At 44.8% G+C, this 19,688-nt stretch overlaps 1 long non-coding RNA gene across 1 annotated transcript in view; it reads left to right on the top strand.

Annotated features, from left to right (window-relative positions):
* The window catches only part of LOC133225531 (uncharacterized), a 67,241-nt gene that overhangs the window by 3,650 nt on the left and 43,903 nt on the right, over window positions 1–19,688 (top strand). The window contains exon 2 of the long non-coding RNA XR_009729182.1: window positions 2,262–2,329. This is a non-coding gene — a long non-coding RNA (uncharacterized LOC133225531). The remainder of the gene's footprint in view (window positions 1–2,261; window positions 2,330–19,688) is intronic.

The following is a 19,688-nucleotide window of genomic DNA, read 5'->3' as shown; positions in this document are numbered from 1 at the left end:
TTTTTCACATGTTCATCTTTGAGTTAATGTGTAACTGATGCAGTGTAGGGAGAGCTATGGGAGACATCAGTGGTAAAGGCTGAAAATTCTTGGGGGAAAGATGAAAGAGGGGAGTGTGTGTGTGTGTGTGTGTGTGTGTGTTTGAGATGAAGGAGGGCTGGAGAGAAACTCCAGTTAGGTTTTGATCAAAAGAGAAGTCTGGGAAGCTGTTTTCCCAGAGGATAGAAGTCTTGTTTCTTCTCTGGATCCATGTGGAGGTTTGCTGTTGCAGTGGGCCCAAATAGCAGTAACTTGGGCCTGGATGGTGAGAGCCTCATCCAGCTCTTTGAGGTCAAGAGTGGGATGTCCTTTCCCAGCTGTGCCAGCCACCTGCTGGATGATTTGGGGCAAATGATGTTTTGTGGTCTGCAGCTAAAAATCAAGCAAGAAAACCCTGTGTATGTAATGAGCAGCTTAGTTTGTCTCAGCTTTGCCACACGCTTGGGATGATGCTCTAGACATAATTTAGTGTTGGCCCTATGTTGAGATAGACCTGTTTGAAGGTTGAGGCAAAGACATTTCCATAGAAGAAAACCCCAAATCATGTGTTACTAATTCTCATAGAATAACCCTTTTTGCAGTGTCTTTTCTCGTGACTTCTACAGTGTCTTTGCAGCCACAAATAGGTGAAGCTAAAGACTGAGTCTTTTGCAATCTGATCAGACCAGAAGCAGATAAAAACCCTTCAACTTTCACCTGATCTCATATAAAGCATGAGTCCTGTTCCTTCTCTGACCACTGGCATGAATTTGTGTGTTCCCTGTACTTCAGGTACAACATGGTGTCACTGGAGGTGAGCTCTGACCTATGTTGTTGAGCTTGGCATTACTGTGATTCCCATTACATGTTACCAGGCTAGAGCAGAAGAGCCTCTCACTCTCCATGGGTTTCTGACCTTCAGATTCCTCCTTGTCTCCAGCTCTGCCAGGGATATGGTCACACTTCGTGTTAAGTCTGCACATGTGGCTTCCATCAATTTGGGCAGTTATTTTCTGATTCAGATAATGCTGTTTTTCCTCACTTTATGGCAGTCTGTACCCATACAGTGCAATTTATTCTTTGCTGTTCCTCATCTTGCTTTCAAAAAGCAGAATACTTTACAAAGTATTGTAAAGTATACAAAGTATAACTGTGCATGTAAATACAAAGTATTGTAAAGTATACAAAGTATAACTGTGCATGTAAATACAAAGTATTGTAAAGTATACAAAGTATAACTGTGCATGTAAATACAAAGTAAAGTATACAAAGTATAACTGTGCATGTAAATACAAAGTAAAGTATACGAAGTATAACTGTGCATGTGGTTCAGTTACTAGTTTCACAGGGTTTTTTTTCTTTTACATCTCTCTGTGCTGAAACTTGCTGCTGTATGGTTCAAAAAGCACTTTATGGTCATTTTTGATTGTCGCACAAATTCATTGAGCTTTGCGTGGGTTACATGTGCATGGACTAAAAGTCTGTTTCACTGCCCATCACTGCTGATCTTTGTAATGTCCAGCTCTGCCTGAAGGAATTATTCCTTATTCCTCAAGGAATAAGCTGTTATGTCAGGAGAGGAGTTGGCTGGAGCACAGCAGTGCTGTGAGAGGGGGTTGAGAGAGCACAGGGAGCACTGCTTAGGAAATACTGTTCCATGTGTGTTTTCTTAGGTTATACAATTGCCTATAAATGTATGGAAAATATTCCTCGGGGATTACAATCTCCCAGTGTTACAAAATTGAAAGGAAATGGCTTTTTGAGAAGGGGAGTGCAATTTTGCTTTACAGGATAAATAGCTGCTCTTTCGGTCTGTGCAAAGCAGGTTTTTCCGGGCCATGTGGTTAAAAGTGTTATTGTTTGGGCTTTGTTTTGGAAGCAGTGGTTGCCACTGGGTCATTTGGGATGGACAGAAGTGGAGGTTTCCTGCTGATGGTGTGTTTGTTACAGTGGATAACCTGCGTGGATGAGGATGATGGTTCTTTGAATGTTTTATAACATCACTGTGGGGTTCTTGCCAGTCTTCTGTGACTCTCAGCCACATGATCTTGACGTTACATTAGACATGTTCAGCAAGAAGTAAAAATGCTGGCAGGTGTGTAAGGCTCTGTTCAAGAAAACATTTGATGCTTTCCAGTCTGTCTTCCCAAGACAGTGCTGGAGTTTGGATCATGGAGCTTCGGTGGGGTGTTGGCAAGTGCAAAGAGCTCCGTGTATTCACGGCCCCGTTTGCTTCCTTGCAGCTCTGCAGTGGCAGCCGAACTCCCTGACAGCACTCGGCAGGTCACACCTTCACCGTGCTCCTGCAGGGGTGAGTTTGCTGGTCCCTGGACCCACGTCTGCTCAAAGGCATTTGTCAGCCTGGGGCAGACTCCCCGTTCGGCAGGCTGGGGGCAGTGCAGCTCCAGGAATTCCTGCCCCTTTCAAGTCACTCTCTTGCCTGAGCTTAGAAAGGCATCATTTCCCATTTTGATTATTTTGACAATTTCTTTCACCCTATCCTAGAATCCCAAGCTGGTTTGGGTTGGAAGGGACCTTAAAGGTCATCTGGTTCCAACCCCCTGCCATGGGCACGGACACCTGCCACTAGATGGGTGTTTGGGAGACAACTGGGCAGGGGCGCCTTGGTGAGGAGGTGATGGGAGGCAGTGGGTAGCAGTTCCACAGGCTGCTTGGGTCTTCCGATCCCACTTGGTGCCCTCATGGCATATTTACAGGTAGATATTTGCATGGAAAAGTCCTACTTTGACAATTTGACATTGAGATTAGTAAAATTAATTTCTGTTCTGAGGATTGGGCTCAGCTTTTCTGTGTGGAATTTGCTTCTGGAAGTAATACAAATACCTTTTGTTTGCAGTATGCTTTATTAATTGATGAAGGTATGTGAAAGGGAACTTGACAATAAACCAAATACCAGTCATAGAAATTTATAGCAAATGCAGTTTAATCACTGTAGTTTGTGTGACTACTCTTAGATGAAGACATTCTTTCAAATAACCAGTGTTTTATGGTGCAGCAGTGTATTGGGGAGCAGATTGATGAGGTTTCCATTTTGGTTTGCAAGCTTCATTCATGATATTTGTTTCTGTTAAGTTTGATTTAACTACATCCTCTGTTGAGAAGTCACCCTGCAGTTCCTTACAAGATAAACTGAGTTCCACACAGTCTATCTCAAAACACTGTACTGGGTTAGCTGCCTCGGGTTCTCATCTGATTCAGCGTCCTTTCTTCTTGGAATGGGAGAACTGTGAATTTCCCCATTTTTACTACTGCTGCCTGCTGAGGTATTTACCAATGAGGGCTTGGAGGGAAATACAAAAGTTCCGTGCAGCAGCAGTCACCAAATCGTGTATATCATCTGGTTTGCCCTTTAGTTCAGATGGAAACAAAGCTTAGTGTTTAATGAGAAGTTTCTGGAAAGCCCCACGTTGGGTTTTTCTGGGTTCCCTGCCTGTGGTGTGAAATCCAGCTCAGCCTCGTTAGAGGGCACTCTAGAATCACACTTGGGAGCTGCTGTCAGCAGCATTCCCACGTATTCTACAGGGGAAAGTCCTGATGCCAAGTTAACTTCCAGACTAGAAAGTGTGGAGTGAAAACTCCAGAGCAGAGAGTGTGAAGCCTGAGAGGGATTGACCTATATAGAATCACAGACTGGTTTGGTTGGAATGGACCTTAAAGCTCATCCAGTTCCAGCCCCCTGCCATGTGCTTTCTTGTTGCCCACTTTGATATCTTGTGATGCAAGGCAAGATTGAGTTTGTTGCAGTCTGATTTAGTGCATGGGCCTTTACCCCATGAGCTGCCTTGATCCTGAATGTATATCCATTTTGGAACTTTTTTTTTTGGTATAATTACCATCATCTTGAAAGTGAACTCTTTAAAAACAATCATTTGTTTCAGAAACTCTTGGGGTTTAATAGCAGCCTTTACATCGGTCCCTTCTGTGCCTCTGACAAATAGCTTATTATTTATTTCACTTCCCTTCTGTAGTAAAGAGCATAGAGATTTTACTGTAGTGATAGGACAAGGGGTAACAGGCTAAAACATAAGCAGGGGAAGTTCAGATTGGATATAAGGAAGAAGTTCTTTACTGTAAGGGCGGTGAGGCACAGGAATAGACTGCACAGGGAAGTTGTCAATGTTCCATCCCTGGTGGTGTTCAAGTCCAGGTTGGACAGAGCCTTGGGTGATATGGTTTAATGTGAGGTCTCCCTGCCCGTGGCAGGGGGGTTGGAAGTGGATGAACCTTCCCAACCCTAACTATTCTATGATTCTATGATTTTTACCTTGGGAGAATTAATATTTGTAAATGTGCTTTGAAATCTGAAGTGGTTTAGAATGTTTAAGAAATATGATTAGAATATTGAAGAAAGCAGGAGTCAGGGAAGTCAAATCTAAGACGGTGAGTATTGTTCACTTTGATGAAACTTTGGTGCTGCTTCTGTTCTGGCAAGATTATAGAGCCAGATCATTTACATGACTTCTGACTTTTCTTGAGTGTTTTAGGCTTCACCAAGGAGAAGCATTCTTCATATGCAGGAGTCAGATTGTCTGTAAACATAAACACAATCTGAACGTTGTCCAAAACATGCCATGTTTTGCTTTAAAACAAAGCATACCAGGCCAGTGCCACTTGAAACGCTTTTCTGAGTAATTAGCACTGAATCACACCCACACTGGGCAGGCTTGGCAAAACCATAGTCCAGGTTTCCTGTGCTGGAACCATGCCTACATAGCATAAACCTCAGCTTTAATGTGTTGCTTTACTTAGCCTCAAAATTCCCACTTCTTCATTGGCATTACTGCTAGTAGCTGGGTTATAAAATCATAGAATGGGTTGAAAGGGACCATAAAGCTCATCCAGTTCCAACCCCTGCCACAGGCAGGGACCCCTTCCACTGGAGCAGCTTGCTCCAAGCCCCTGTGTCCAACCTGGCCTTGAGCACTGCCAGGGATGGGGCAGCCACAGCTTCTCTGGGCACCCTGTGCCAGCGCCTCAGCACCCTCACAGGGAAGAGCTTCTGCCTAAGAGCTCAGCTCAGTCTCCCCTCGGGCAGGTTCAAGCCATTCCCCTTGGCCTGTCCCTACAGGCCCTTGTCCCAAGCCCCTCTCCAGCTTTCCTGCAGCCCCTTTAGGCACTGGAGCTGCTCTAAGGTCTCCCCTTCAGGAGCCTTCTCTTCTCCAGGCTGCCCCAGCCCAGCTCTCTCAGCCTGGCTCCAGAGCAGAGCTGCTCCAGCCCTCACAGCATCTCCATGGCCTCCTCTGGCCTCACTCCAACAGCTCCACGTCCCTCTTGTGCTGGGGGGGGGGGGGGCAGATTCTCCCCAGAGTGCAGCAGAGGGAGAGAATACCCTCCCTGAGCTGCTGCTCATGCTCTGGAGGTGCAGCCCAACACATGGTTTTGTGTAGCCACTATTTGGTGGTGCTTATGTGCATTTCACCTTTGACAGAAGCAGTGTTGTGTTGAGGATGTGAATTGAATGAGGTCATACAACAGGACCGTAAGAGCTGTGAGCATAAAACCGTTGTACGCCTGCCTGGCCATCTCCTTGCTGGGACATGTTCCTTCCAGCTGGGACTGTCTTTCTGGCCAGGGCTTTGGCTTTACTTAGAGGTGACAGCTTTGTCACCTGTGGCTTGAAGGCAGCAGACATTGAGAACTGGAGATTTTCAAAGCCAGCTGGCAGCACTTTGCTTGGTATCTTAAGGAACGATGTAGTGCTTCCATGAACTCTAATGGCCATGAGCCTCACCTCTCCACAAATAAAGCAGAATAATAAGAAAAAGTACTTGTCAGGCTATCTTCTTCCTCATCTAGTTGTTAATCTCCTCTATCACCTTCCCTTTCTGTCCGTCTGGTATGGCTCCTTGTTAGCTTTTTGGCTAGCATGGTTGCCTGGAGTGAGGAAGGAAAGTGGACATGTTCCTTCTCCCATGTTCTTTGGCGTCTGTCTTATCTGGAGGGTACTTGAAGAGGCAGCAGAAGCTGAGCAAAGACCCAGTGCCATGTGGGTGGCTGCAGGGCTGTGGAGGGACTCCTGTGGGCTGCAAGGCAATGGATCGCTGCAAGGCAAATGGTTCTTTTAATAAGGTGTTGGTAGGTTTTGCGCATCTGCCTTTGGGTGAGATGCAGGCAGAATAACCTGTATATGTCTCATCTCCCCCCACCTCTTGTGGGAGGGTCCAACATAAGCTTTCTGGGGCATCAGTGGGGCTGGGGGTTCTGTTTTAATGATGTTGAGGAGTTCAGCTCTTGCGATTTCTGTAAATGGTATTAGGAATGACATGTTCAATGACAGAGGTTTCAATCAAAATCCTCTCCCCCTCTCTTACACTCTGTACCATATTTAGATGCCCTCGCATGTATTTTACAACACATTTTGGGTGTTTTTACACACAGTTTGGGTGTTCTAAAAAGTGACAGTAATGAAGGAGCCAGTGACACTCACAGAACGTGCTGAAGAGCAGCTCCAGCGTGCTTGTATGAAACATTCCTTCTAGTGATGAGAAGCGTCTCCTACTAATATCTTCTCACAGAACATTCCTGTGGAACCGAAAGTTTATTTTTTTATGATGATTTATATTTGGCCTTTGTCATCCTTTGAAGACAAGCTGGAGCTGCATAATGGCATGTCTGTGGGGGTTAGCCAGTGCCATCTTCATAGCACAGTGTATTAAAGGTAATTAGTAGATGCTGGTGTCGTCTTTGCTCTAGCTCTGGAATCGGTTCCAGGTACCATCTGATTTCTATTTAAAAATGGCAGTTTTAGTTCTTGGACCCATCTATAGTTACCATCAGTGCTGTACTTCGTGTTCTGCCAAGGCCTCCTTATTTTTCACTGTGCATCAGCAGGGGCTTCTCTTCTTGGGTTGTGGAGACCAAATGTGTGTTTCTGGGCAGTACTGTGCAGATGAGGTGTGACTGGAGTTCCCTGGGCATCTCTAGACTGACACAATGATGTGGCAGGTTATTGTGTGGGTCTCAGTAGACCTTGTGTGACAAATTGCTGTGTGATAGAGGTAAGTAGTGATAACTGGAGAGTGTTTCCTACTTAAACAAGATGTGGAGCAGCTCTGTGCTGGAGCCAGGCTGAGAGAGCTGGGCTGGTTCAGCTGGAGAAGAGAAAGCTCCTGAAGGAGAGACCTTAGAGCAGCTCCAGTGCTAAAGGGGCTACAGGAAACCTGGAGAGGGGCTTGGGACAAGGGCCTGTAGGGACAGGCCAAGGGAATGGCTTGAACCTGCCCAAGGGGAGACTGAGCTGAGCTCTTAGGCAGAAGCTCTTCCCTGTGAGGGTGCTGAGGCGCTGACACAGGGTGCCCAGAGAAGCTGTGGCTGCCCCATCCCTGGCAGTGCTCAAGGCCAGGTTGGACACAGGGGCTTGGAGCAAGCTGCTCCAGTGGAAGGGGTCCCTGCCCGTCGCAGGGGTTGGAGCTGGGTGAGCTTTAAGGTCCCTTCCAACCCAAACCAGCCTGGGGTTCTGTGAAAAAGCAACTAAAATTTCAGGGAAGAAGTAGCAAATCTTTATAAAAACACAGGGGAGAATGCTCATGGGGGAAAGCACACATTTAGGCCTGTCTTCTCCCTTTTTCCAGCAGGAGCAGCTCAGTGCAGAGCCCTGTGGTGCTGCCTTGGCAAAGGTTTAAGCACCAAAAAGTAAATATTTTTCAGTAAAGCAAATGCAAAGCTTTGGGGATGTTCTTACAACACAAAAGAAAACCAAAAAGAGCAAAACTGAAGAAACCCTTTTGTGTGCAATGTCCAGACCAGTTTTTAAATGCTCTTGTTCCATGCCTAAATAAATGATTGTTTTAGCAAAAGTTAAATCCTTCTTATTGATTTATTGCACCAATTTAGATATAAGCCCTCTGTGCAGGATTGTCAGTTTAATAGAACAGCCTTCCTTCTCCTTTCAGATTTAATCCACATGTTGTTGTATCAACAGAGCCTTTGTCTCTGCTCAGTTATGAGTTATGCTTTCTTAACTTAAAAAAGAAGTGCAAACACATGGTTTTTACCAGTCCCTGTGACAAAGCAGCACAGGATGACACAGGGAGAGGTGAGTGTCAAAGTGGGACTCTGATTTGTAGGTAACTTCAAAGTGGTGCTGCAAAGGGAAGAGTGAAAAGTGAGTAGCTTTGTCCCTGCTCCTGCCGCAGTGGCTGTGGGAGCCCGGCGGTGGCAGGAGGAGGCAGCCTTATCTTTAGCCAGGATTTCCTATTTTGCTTCCCCAGCTTGTGCAGCGATGCTGAACATGTTCCTTTCTGTTAACTCTCATTTCCTTCCCTTTTTTTTTTTTTAAGGGAGACTTATCCAGAGGTGTATGTAATTCACATTTCCTTCCTTCCTGCCTCCCTCCCCTGCAGAGAAGGATTTCTTTCTTGGACCCCTCCTGTTTTCCAAATGGAGTGGAATTACTCTCAGGAAGCTCATGAATTTGGTATTATTTCTATACTTGGTTTTGTGAGAAAACATTTATTTGGGTGTCAGTGCTTGAGGGTTCAGAAGTGCATGTTAGACCTGCTCAATAAAGCAGTTCTCTGCATTGTTTGATTTTTAACCTTTACTTGGACTTTATCACGCAACTGACTCCTGTAGCACCATCAGTTAGTTCTGAAGGTTCAGTTCCTGCACTTGATGGGCTGGATGCAGCCAAAGACAGAATGGTCACAGTATCTGTGTATTTGTTAGCCCTGTTTCCAGCTTGTGTCCGACTCCTGCAGTCATCAGTGCCAGAGGGGAGACTGAGATGAGCTCTTAGGCAGAAGCTCTTCCCTGTGAGGGTGCTGAGGCTTTGGCACAGGGTGCCCAGAGAAGCTGTGGCTGCCCCATCCCTGGCAGTGTTCAAGGCCAGGTTGGACACAGGGGCTTGGAGCAAGCTGCTCTAGTGGAAGGGGTCCCTGCCCGTGGCAGGGATTGGAACTAGATGAGATTTAAGGTTCCTTCCAACCCCAACCAGGCTGGGATTCTATGATCCTATGTCCACAGTCTCCCTCAATTCTCTTTCAGATGTCAGCACAGCAGATCCTACCTCAAGTAGTGTGATTTTAAAAGCAGCTAGTAATAACGTGTCTTCAAGCAGAAGGACTTTATGATTTAAAAAATGTGGCATGAGGCTATTCTGCTTCTCAAAGTTATAGAAGAGAGTAAGAAAAGATCCACCTTGGGGGCTTCAGTAGTCAGTGATGGGAAAAAGAAGGCTGTATCCTCACTGCCTGAAGCAGGCAGCTGCCCTGGCAGAGGTTAGCTCAGGGGAAGGAGTGCTGTTGCTGTATCAGGCAGATCCCTCAGTCCACCAGTCCCACACACACAGTCCTCATCAGCGTGTGTGCAGACACTGGGCACTGGCAGCATCTTTTTATGGGATTAAACTGGTCTGGCTTTGTTGAGGGCCAGGTGAGCCAGGCAATGGTTACCAGCTAAAAGCAGCAGCTCTTGTGTTTAAGGCACTTTAGATACTATCACATTCTCTGGATGTTAACTCTGCACGTTCCTTGCACAAGAAGAAAAAATCCATCCCTTTGAAGGTGGCTGTGGAATGCAGACCTATGGGAGTCAGGGGTTCTGTTTGTTTTCCTGCAGACTGGCCTTTTGTCTGGGGAGGGCTGAGCATACCTTTCCAACAAGATAAAACATAGATCTTGGGAGGGTTATGCTTTCCCAGCTCTCTCAGACAGTCTCCTGTCCTCATGTCTGCAGTTCTCCACATGGACTTGTTCAGACTCAGTTCTCCAAGCCTTGGTACTAGTGGGTATTTATATGAAGTTTGTTCCCTTTTCACTTGATCACTGTTCTTAATGGCAGCCAGCCATTCTGACTGCTTCTCACAACAGCTTAGGACTTGAACCCTTCCAGAGTGGTGCTAAATGAAAGCGGTATTCACTCACCTAGCAAGAGCAATTTCTTCATCTGTGGATTTTGCAGGGCATAATACTTGGTTGTGCTTTCATCTAAAATATTCTTGAGCAACCTCATCTGACTTTGAAGTTGGCCATCCTTTGAGCAGCTTGAGGACTGGAAAACCTCCAGAGGTCCCTCCCAAACTGACTTACTCTGTGATTCTGTGTTCTGGTAGAGTTCTGGCAAAGATGCTTCGTTTATATCTCCCTTCATGCTCAACAGCTTTCATCATGTTCCCATCATAAGCAGTTCTTTAAGCTGAAGTGATGTGTAAACATCAGGAACAGTTTCTACGCTGTAACATGAGTTTCCTTCCTTCATAGTTGAGACTTTTTTTTTTTATGCTCTGTATTCAGATGATATGAAACATCAATTTTATTTCTTGCTATTTATTATGAGATAATAACTTCTTTTCTTTTTTGTCCTTAGGGACATTTTACCATGGATACAGCGGATAATTTTCTAAAAATTAATGGGTCTGATTCTTGGGTCAGCTTTGTACCTTTGTGCTCTTTGTTGGAAGCTGCAGGAGGAGGAAGGAGTAAGAGAGAAAAGGCTTGTTTGGGATACATGATCCTATATCCTCACTGCCTTTTGAGTGAACATTGTATTTTTGAGCTAAACACTGAAGAAAAGGACACTGGTTTAAGGATATTGGTACCTATTATCCAAATGCTTCAGCTCATACTCCATGTGGTACAGTGTTGTGCTTAACATTTAAACAGTTGCTTCAGTTTCTTTGAATAGTAAGGAACTTAATAACGTGTCTCACTAACTCAGATACTGTGTGCTTGACAAGGGAATGCTGACAGCTTGTTGGCTTGCCTGGATTTATGGTTTTCTTTTGAGGGCAGAACAGGCTGGTGGGGCAATTAGATGGAATTACATCTACCAAATGTGTAATTCATCACATATGTACTCCGAACTGAAGCTGACTAATCCTGCAGCTCATGCTTGCTGTATGTTCAGACCTTAGCCTCTCTGTTTAGATTGCCAACGTGGTGCCAATTAGTGGGACTGTGATGTGGACACTAAGGAATATAACTCACTTTACATGGGTTGCCAAACAGCTAGCAGATGTTAGCTAATGGTTCTTGGCTACTACCAGCCTGACTTGGATTTCAACCCAGAGGTGAAGGAATTTCTTTCTCTCCCATTACCATTTCCCTTGGGCCATATTGTCCTGAGTATCGAGAATCCCTTCATCTTACTCTGGAAGATGATGTAAACATTTCTCCTCCTCCCTTAAACCTGTTCTCACGGTGTCTTGTGTGTTCCTTTATCTCAGAGTATTTGCTGTTCTCCTGGTAGGCTTTGTTGTAAATGAAAATGTAAACACTTTAAAGAGACACCTGAGATTCTTACAGGGTGAAGTCCGTGCAGAGCGTGTGCTGTGCTTCATGAACTGTACCTACAGCTACACCTCCGAGACATGAGGGAAAGTCTCTGCTAGGATTACTGATACTACTTTGAATAACAAAGGCCTTAAGAAGTGGTGGGTCTGGCTTGCCTGGGGTCCTGCTATTCTTTGTTCTCCTTACTGGATGTTGCACTCTCAAACCCCGCAAAAAGTGTAACTGCAAGGTACTTTTTCTTCTAGGGATGAGTCAGTGGTGAACAACTCACCAACAGGACCTGCGGCTTCTTTAGTGTGATTTAGAGCAGCAGGTAGTAGTTGGTACTTGATACAATTTAAAATCTGGTATGAAATATACTGTAATAACTGGAAAACATTGGTCAATTCCACTTTATTTTCTGTGCTCTTTCAGTTGATAGGTGTGGATGGGGCTCTTTGTGTAACCTTGGCAGCTTCAGGAACAGAGGTAGGATAAGGGAGGGCCCAGCTGAATGAACAATAGCACTTAAGTGTTTACTGCTGCCTAAATCCCATTTCGTAACTCGCTGTATTGTCATCTGACATGTTGAACCCATGTGTGCAATATGAGGGCTGATGCTGTTTGTTCTCCCTCCTGTAACTTTGTCTTTCCTGCTGTGGAGATTGAGCCTTTGACCGCAAACTGTGACACCATGTCCAGCATTCCATTTTTCAGCAGTTTCTTTACCTTGCTTATGTTAGACTTTGTTGAAAGGCAGTTTTATCAGCATGGCCGGTGTTTGAAAAACAAAATCATACTTGATGAGAAGTTCTCAGTTGTAGCTTATTTTCCTACCAACATGCTATTTTGAGGTGTCAAATGTGATCAGCATTAACGTGAGAACCAACAGGAGGAGTTGGGTGAGGGTTAAATAACTGCCAGAGTTATTCCTCAGTGAGCAATGAAAATAAATGACATGCAAGGTCCTGTCATTTGTTGCCTTTCTTCGAGGTTCTGAAGCAAGTGTTGAATTCAGTGATGCATTTGATACTGAACTTCCAAAGAGAGCAGCTATTTTTACCTTGTTGAGATGAGCAGAGCTGTTTCTATCCTGGGAATTCATTTGTCTTGATGTTTATGTATTTAGTAAGGACAGTGCAACAAAAGTAATGCGAACGGTTATTCTGTACTTTATGATGAATAATAACTAAATATTAATAACCTTTCTTGAAGAGTAATTAATAACTTTCACAGTTTCTGTAAAATGAACAGGGAAAACTCATAATAAGCTGAGAAATAATCTGAGCTGTCTGCTCCTTATGAGTGGCAGGTTACCAAGTGTCAGGTTTTAGATGATACGAAACAAAAACCAACAGAAGTTGGCAACTACATTTTCTCTTCTCTTTCTCAAAGTTATTCAGTGCAGCAGATGTAGCCTTTTGCCAGTGATTTCAGTGTCTCTCTTTCCCTCTGGGCTTCCATGTAGCTCTGTAGGATAAACTGATCTTTGGGGGTATTTTATCTTTTAAGAGACTTAAGAAGTGCCAGTGATCAGATCTGTTCTCATGTGTATTTTAGTGTATAGGTCCAATGCCACACTAATTATAATAAACATGGGAAACTCTCAAAGTACATTACCGTGTTCAGATAAGATTCTCAAATATATACAAGTTAACCCCAAAATCATGACAACAGAAGATTTCCCTCCTTCCCCTGGGGTTGGTGGCTTCATTGGTAGAGGTTTTGTCTCTTGTCAGTAGCGACAAGTAGAAACTACACTTGCTGGTTCTTTTTCCCTGTCATACATATGCCTTTTTGCTGACAAATAATAACAAAAGAACTTGAGAAGTCCAGAAGAAGCTAAAATGCTTGATGCAAGAATTCATTGGATCATCGTTCAAACAGCACTTCCCAGCTCTTCTTGAACATAGCTACGCTGTTTTACCACTAAAACTTACCCACCACGTGCCCTTGGTCATTCAAAAGTCACATTGTGTAACAGTTTCCCCCTTTGGTTAGCACTGACGTAACAGGAAGAAAGGAGGAAATTGGGCTGAATGTGTATGAATTTCTAGACAGAGACTGAAATCTTGAGAAATAAGGTGGTTGATGACCTAGGGAGTTTGGGCTTTATGTGAGGCTGTTGAGAGCTGTAAGTCGATGGAAGGAAAAGGTCAATTGAACACCCTTGTAACTGAGTTACAGGTTCCTTAAAAATGCCTGAGTGGTTCAGACCCACAGGGGAATAGTGCTGTGTCTTAAAGCTAGATGTCATATCAGGAAAATAACTGCATTAATAACAGAATCTTAAAATTAGAGAATCTCAACTTGTAGATAGGAAAAGTATAGACTAATACAGAGTGTGTAGCTTTAAAGTAGGAAACACAATGGGAGAAAGCTGGCACTGCAGTCCTCTTAAGCGTCACAAATGCCACCTTTGGGAAACATCTGGTTAGGGATTCAAGGAGAGGAAGATACTTTTGACTTTCTCCTGGGAAATGTGCAGAACTTTGCACAAAGTTTTACTGCCAGTGTAACACACTCTGTAAGTGTGAACACAAAGCACTGACAGCAGTCCAAGGCAAAACCTGCACTGAAGCTCGACTTGGTTTCCGAAGGGAAGGTACATCAGAATGGGGAAGCGTGTTGAAACTGACAGGAGCAGTGAGAAGGGTGAAATGTTTGTAGGTAGTGTGAAGATTTAAAGGCCTTACGCTGCAGAGCAAGTGCCCCAGTCCCATCAAAAGCCAGTTGAGAGAAAGTTATGATGTGAAACAGCAGGGAAGAAGGGCTGTAGAGTCAGAGGCATCCTTCCAAAAGCTGAAGTCATGAACAAGTGAGAAAGACAGAAAAGAACAAACACTTTGAGATGCCAAAAACTTAGAGGAACAGCTTTCAGAAGGTATAAAAAGTAACAGATCTTTTCCAGACATGTTGGGAACAAGAAGCTTGTCTAAACGTTTGCAAAAATCCTTGAAGACAAGAGTGTGAAAGAATCATTTGCGAAAGGTGGAACAGAAAGAAACAAATGACTTTCAGAGGCATCTACGTTCCTCGTGGTTTTGTTACCAGGTCCCATCTCAAACCCAGCTGTTAATGGAAGGATTTAAGAACACAGTGTCAGTAACTGGCTGCAGGGAACAGGATGTTGGAGCCCAGGAGGGATTGATTCAAGGATGAAACTGTTGAATTGCTAACATTTGTGTGTGACCTTTCAATGGAAACCTCCTCAGCCCTATTGGAGAATAGATGGGGCCGATATGATGCCAACTTGCAGAAGAGTTCCAGGGAGCTTGGGGGCCAGCAGACAGAAATCTGGCTTTGTATTGTGGAGCCTTGTCAAAAGAGTAATATAGATTAGAATTCTTTGGCACATGATTTTATATGAATGTGGAGGAGTCAGCATGGCTTTTGTAAAAGGAAGTTGCACTTGACAAATCTTTAAGGTCCTGAAAGGCTCAGCACACAGCTGGGTGAGGGTGTTCCAGTGTGGATGGTAACCTTGGATTGCCAGAAAGCAACTGTCATGGTCCTTTGCTGCAGCTTCTTAAAGCAACTGATTTTTCTGGGGATAAGAGAAAATGGTCTTTAGTAAACCAGAGACTGGTTAAAAAGTGAGATGGCGAGGATTCTCCCCCTCTGCTGTGCTCTGGGGAGACCCCCCCTGCGGTTCCGATCCAGCTCTGGGGCAGCAGCACAAGAGGGACGTGGAGCTGTTGGAGCGAGGCCAGAGGAGGCCATGGAGCTGCTGCGAGGGCTGGAGCAGCTCTGCTCTGGAGCCAGGCTGAGAGAGCTGGGCTGGGGCAGCCTGGAGAAGAGAAGGCTCCTGAAGGGGAGACCTTAGAGCAGCTCCAGTGCCTAAAGGGGCTGCAGGAAAGCTGGAGAGGGGCTTGGGACAAGGGCCTGTAGGGACAGGCCAAGGGGAATGGCTTGAACCTGCCCGAGGGGAGACTGAGCTGAGCTCTTAGGCAGAAGCTCTTCCCTGTGAGGGTGCTGAGGTGCTGGCACAGGGTGCCCAGAGAAGCTGTGGCTGCCCCATCCCTGGCAGTGTTCAAGGCCAGGTTGGACACAGGGGCTTGGAGCAAGCTGCTCTAGTGGAAGGTGTCCCTGCCTGTGGCAGGGGTTGGGGCTGAATGAGCTTTGAGGTCTTTTCCAACCAAAACCATTCTATGTCTCTATGATTCTATGGAAATGTTTAGCAGTAATCATTATTATAGGGGATGTTTGCTACCATTAGAACAACACAGGAGTCTTGGGAGACCTGTGCAGCTTAACACTCATACAGATGATCCCAGGAAGACAATGGATAGAGAAATAACAAAGTCTGAGTGATTTAGAAGTACTTTGCCAAAGTCTACTCTAAAACTGCTATAAAGTACCTTATGGTACTGCGTGATTGGAGAATAGACAAGCAGGTTAAACTTGGTGTCAGTAAGTGTAGAGTAACTTGTGAGGAAGCTCTGACTAAATGCCTCCCCTAGTAAACTGGTTGTGGAACAGCTTGGAAATGGAGAATGTCTGTGCCCAAAGACATGATGCCTGAGTTGGACAAAAGATAAGCAATTGTTCCCTGTTTCATTCCCTACATAAAGTAGGTACATCAGATGGGAAGTAGGAAGTTCAGACTGAACTCAAAGCAGTACTTCTTTGCCTGATGAATACAGTGTGGTTGCTGTTGCAGCAAGACTCTGCTGCTGAGAGTTTGCATGAAAGTGATTGGATATATTCTTGGAAGACAGATCTACAAAGTCTCTTTCATACCAGTATAGAAGCTCTGGCATATGGAAATGTTAAGCTACAAGTTGTTGTAGGCTTGGGCAATGTGTTTGGGAATAGAGCTGCCCAGTTCTCTTCATTAGGTGCTGGTCACTGCCCACAGTCCAAGACACAGCAGTGGCTGGGGGAGAATGTGATCTTACTTGGTACGGCTCATCTTTGGTGCCATCCTCTCTTTGTGTTTTGCTATTTCTGTACTTCTGTACTGCCCGTTCTAGCTACTCCTGCTAGAAAATAAATGAAGTATGTTTTTCATGAAAACATCCCTTTTTTTGTATGTCTTTCTGTGTGTAGTACATTGAGTAGTCATGTGTGCGACTTAAGTTTATTCTGCTTGTCTACAGGCTTCTTGGACAGAAAATGGAGCTGCTGCTTAAGCGTTTCCATATGTGCTCAGCCATATTGTTCAGCTGTATACTTCACCTAATGTAACTTGTAAAAATAAGCATCTTTAAAGTGTTGTTTTTATGTGTTGGTAAAGAGTTGATGTAGCTAGAAACGTTCCAGACCAGCATTTACCCCTGCTGGGGATTGGAAGGAGGCTGTGTCAAAGCCTGCTAGTTTTTAAGCAACCTACAGCTTCATCTCTGTGAACTTGATGGCCAATTAATTGATCCCTCCAGGAGACTCAGCTGAATACAGTGCTCCTGCCATCTGAACCCAGCAGAGTACTTGAATGTCAGCAAGTTTTCCATTTATAAGAGTTGTTTGTTAAAGTGGAGAGAACAATCTGAGCCCTGCCAAGTACATGCGGGGCTTCGGCAGCCCTGCTGGCCTCAGACCCAACATGTTGTCACTTTTGGTTTTATTTAGGGCAGATTTGCAAAGCTGGTGTGTTGATAGAGACATAAGGGAGTGTGTGATATGTCCCATCTGGGTGAACTCAATTTTCTATATGCTGTCTTGCACAGATGGTGTGTTTTTGGTATGCTTTCATTACTTCACACTTGAAGATGAAGCAGCCCAAGTTGGAGGAGATGAGCTAAAAGAATCTAGCCACTTGTAAACTTGAGATGACTTGTTGGTGAAGGGGTAGGTGGCAGGAAAGAGTAGTCATTTCTGTCTCTTGAATCAGCCCATATATTTCCCCACAGAGCAGGCAAAACTCTGTTTCCCCTTTTGATTCCACCTATGGAGTTGAATTATTTATCACTATAGGAAGAAATGAATGGGAGTCTAACATGGAGAGTGTTGTCTCTTTGTCTTCTGATAAGATGGTTATATGGGAATAAAACTTGTGGCAGTTGCTCCCGTTTTGTCTGCTTTCCACTAACCAGCTTTTCTGTCACCAGTCGATGTGAATGAAATAGAGCCCAGTATTGAGACGGAGTCCATAGCCTATATGTGCAAGAAGAAATTAGGGAGAAGAAATCAGAAGAAATGGAGTGTGATTCTTTACAAGGGCCTGGGACAGGCCAAGGGGAATGGCTTGAACCTGCCCGAGGGCAGACTGAGCTGAGCTCTTAGGCAGAAGCTCTTCCCTGTGAGGGTGCTGAGGCGCTGGCACAGGGTGCCCAGAGAAGCTGTGGCTGCCCCATCCCTGGCAGTGCTCAAGGCCAGGTTGGACACAGGGGCTTGGAGCAAGCTGCTCCAGTGGAAGGGGTCCCTGCCCGTGGCAGGGGTTGGAACTGGAAGAGCTTTGAGGTCCCTTCCAGCAGAAACCAATCCACAATTCTATGAAATTAGTTCCATAATCCTACAAGGTATGGGCAGAAACTTGTGATTCTAGGAGCCTGTTGATCACTCCTGGCTGAAATTGGTCACCATCTCCTTAATGTGGCTGTGAGACATTCAGAAAGCAGGATTGAGGCAAGGCCTTGTAATGCTGAGGCTTTGGGATGCTCTACAAGTATGCCATGGGTTTTGGCAATGCATGGTCATCCTGTGGCTGTGTGCCAAGAGCATATGTGGGAGTTCAGGTTGAATTCACAGAGGTGGAACCTGAAGAGAGCCATCAAAATGAGAACTTGGGTGAGAATTCATTTGAGGGGAACTGCGCTAAGTGCTTGATAGAAACACATATGCCATCAGTGAGGGCATCTGGGTGGCTTGGAGGAGTCTCCTCAAAGGAACTGTTACTAAAAGCACACTTTATTAGTAATGGGATGAAAACATTGGCCAATGAGGCAAAGCTGTAGTGCCAGGTTCTGCAGATTTGCTGGTGCTGCTTGTGTGCAGAAGAGAGGAGGTGGGTAACGTGTGATTTGCCTTCCGTTGGCTGAGGTTGATCTTCAGCTGGAAACACACTCTGTTAGTCAGTAACCCAAGAGAGCAGGGCTGCAGAAGGAGCAAGGATTTAGCTTCATTGTCCTGACCCGTGTCCTGTCTTTGTGCAGATGGTAAGAGTGCAGCTGTATGTGTGATAGCTGCTGAGAACAGGAGCCACCTTCCAGCGTTGTTCCATGGTCAGTAGCTGATCAGGTGTTTCGGCCTGAGCTGCAGAACTTAGGTGAAGGAAATCTCCTTTTAGGTAGTATCCTGTGGCAGTGATAGCTGTGGCTTCAAAAGAGATTCCAGCGGGGTTTCTTGTGGTTTTGTGATTTTATTTTTTTCCCCTTCTTATGTAGCTTCTCTTTGCTCAAAGCTGTGAATCCACTTCTGGAAATACTACCACAGAAATCCTTTTGTCTTGTACACAGTGTTTAAACACACCCCAACATACTCTTAGATACACCTCAAGAAAACAGCAGAAATTGAAAACTACTCTGGGAAGAAATCATTGCTTCTGGTGAGCTTAACAAGTCTTGGTCTTTACCAGACACAGGGATTTGAAGGCTGGAAATGATGATTAGAATGATAGTTTCTGCTTGTGTAACATGCTCTACCGCTGTTTGCATTTTAATGTCTTTTAAAAGGAAAATGGGGTTTGTGTACTTCCTTTACTGTTTATAGGACTACTCTTGAAAGTCAGAATCTTGCAGAACCCAGCATCCCTGTGGAAGTGTTTCCTGGGATCTCTGCCCAGCCATGTGTCTATTGCAGATTCTGGTTTCATTTTAGGGTCCTTATTGAACTACTTTCTTTCGAGTTTTCCCCCAGACCTCTTTGATTTTGCAGGAACATTTTGCTCTTCATCCCTGTCCTCCCATATGCTGACAGCCACTCCCAGCTTGATGTGTTTTGTAAAGTTAATAGTCACCTCTTGGTTTCCAAGCTTGACTCCAGTAGTAGCTGTGAGTGATGGGCAATGTCAGCAATCCCCACTGACTCTGCTTCCATCCAGCTTGTGGCATTGTTACTGTCTGCCCCTCTTTCTTCCCTGTTCCAGTGCTTGTCCATAGCTTTACTTGCAGTTTTCCATTACTGTCATTGGAAGGAAAGCTCTTGAGGTTGCAGGATTCCTTACAGAGCATTGGCAAATGAGGGTTTTCCTGGGGCTTTAAACTTGGCCTGATTTGTGGAAGTTTTAATGCGAGAGGCAAAACCACATCCGGGTATGAAAAACATCCACATGTCAGAACTGGAGGAAATGCTGCTGAAGGAATTTTCTCATGTAATTCAGTCTGCATTTTCCATCAAGGAAATAGCCACCTAGATAAAGTTGTGTAAAATTACAGGCAGTTTCAAATCAGAGGCGTGTTACAGTGCTGTGGTTGGGGTTTATAATGATTTATGGCTTTCTAGAATTGAAAATAACTTGGAATCAAGTAGTAGTGTGTCTGGATTACATTCACAGTTTTC

Source organism: Neopsephotus bourkii, unplaced genomic scaffold, assembly GCF_033783945.1.
Source record: "Neopsephotus bourkii isolate Nb327-2 ecotype Australia unplaced genomic scaffold, CSIRO-AGI_Nbou_v1 NB_1761, whole genome shotgun sequence".
Taxonomy (NCBI): Eukaryota; Metazoa; Chordata; class Aves; order Psittaciformes; family Psittacidae; genus Neopsephotus; species Neopsephotus bourkii.
Note: the sequence above shows the minus strand (reverse complement) of the source record. Positions and strands in the feature narration are given on the sequence as shown.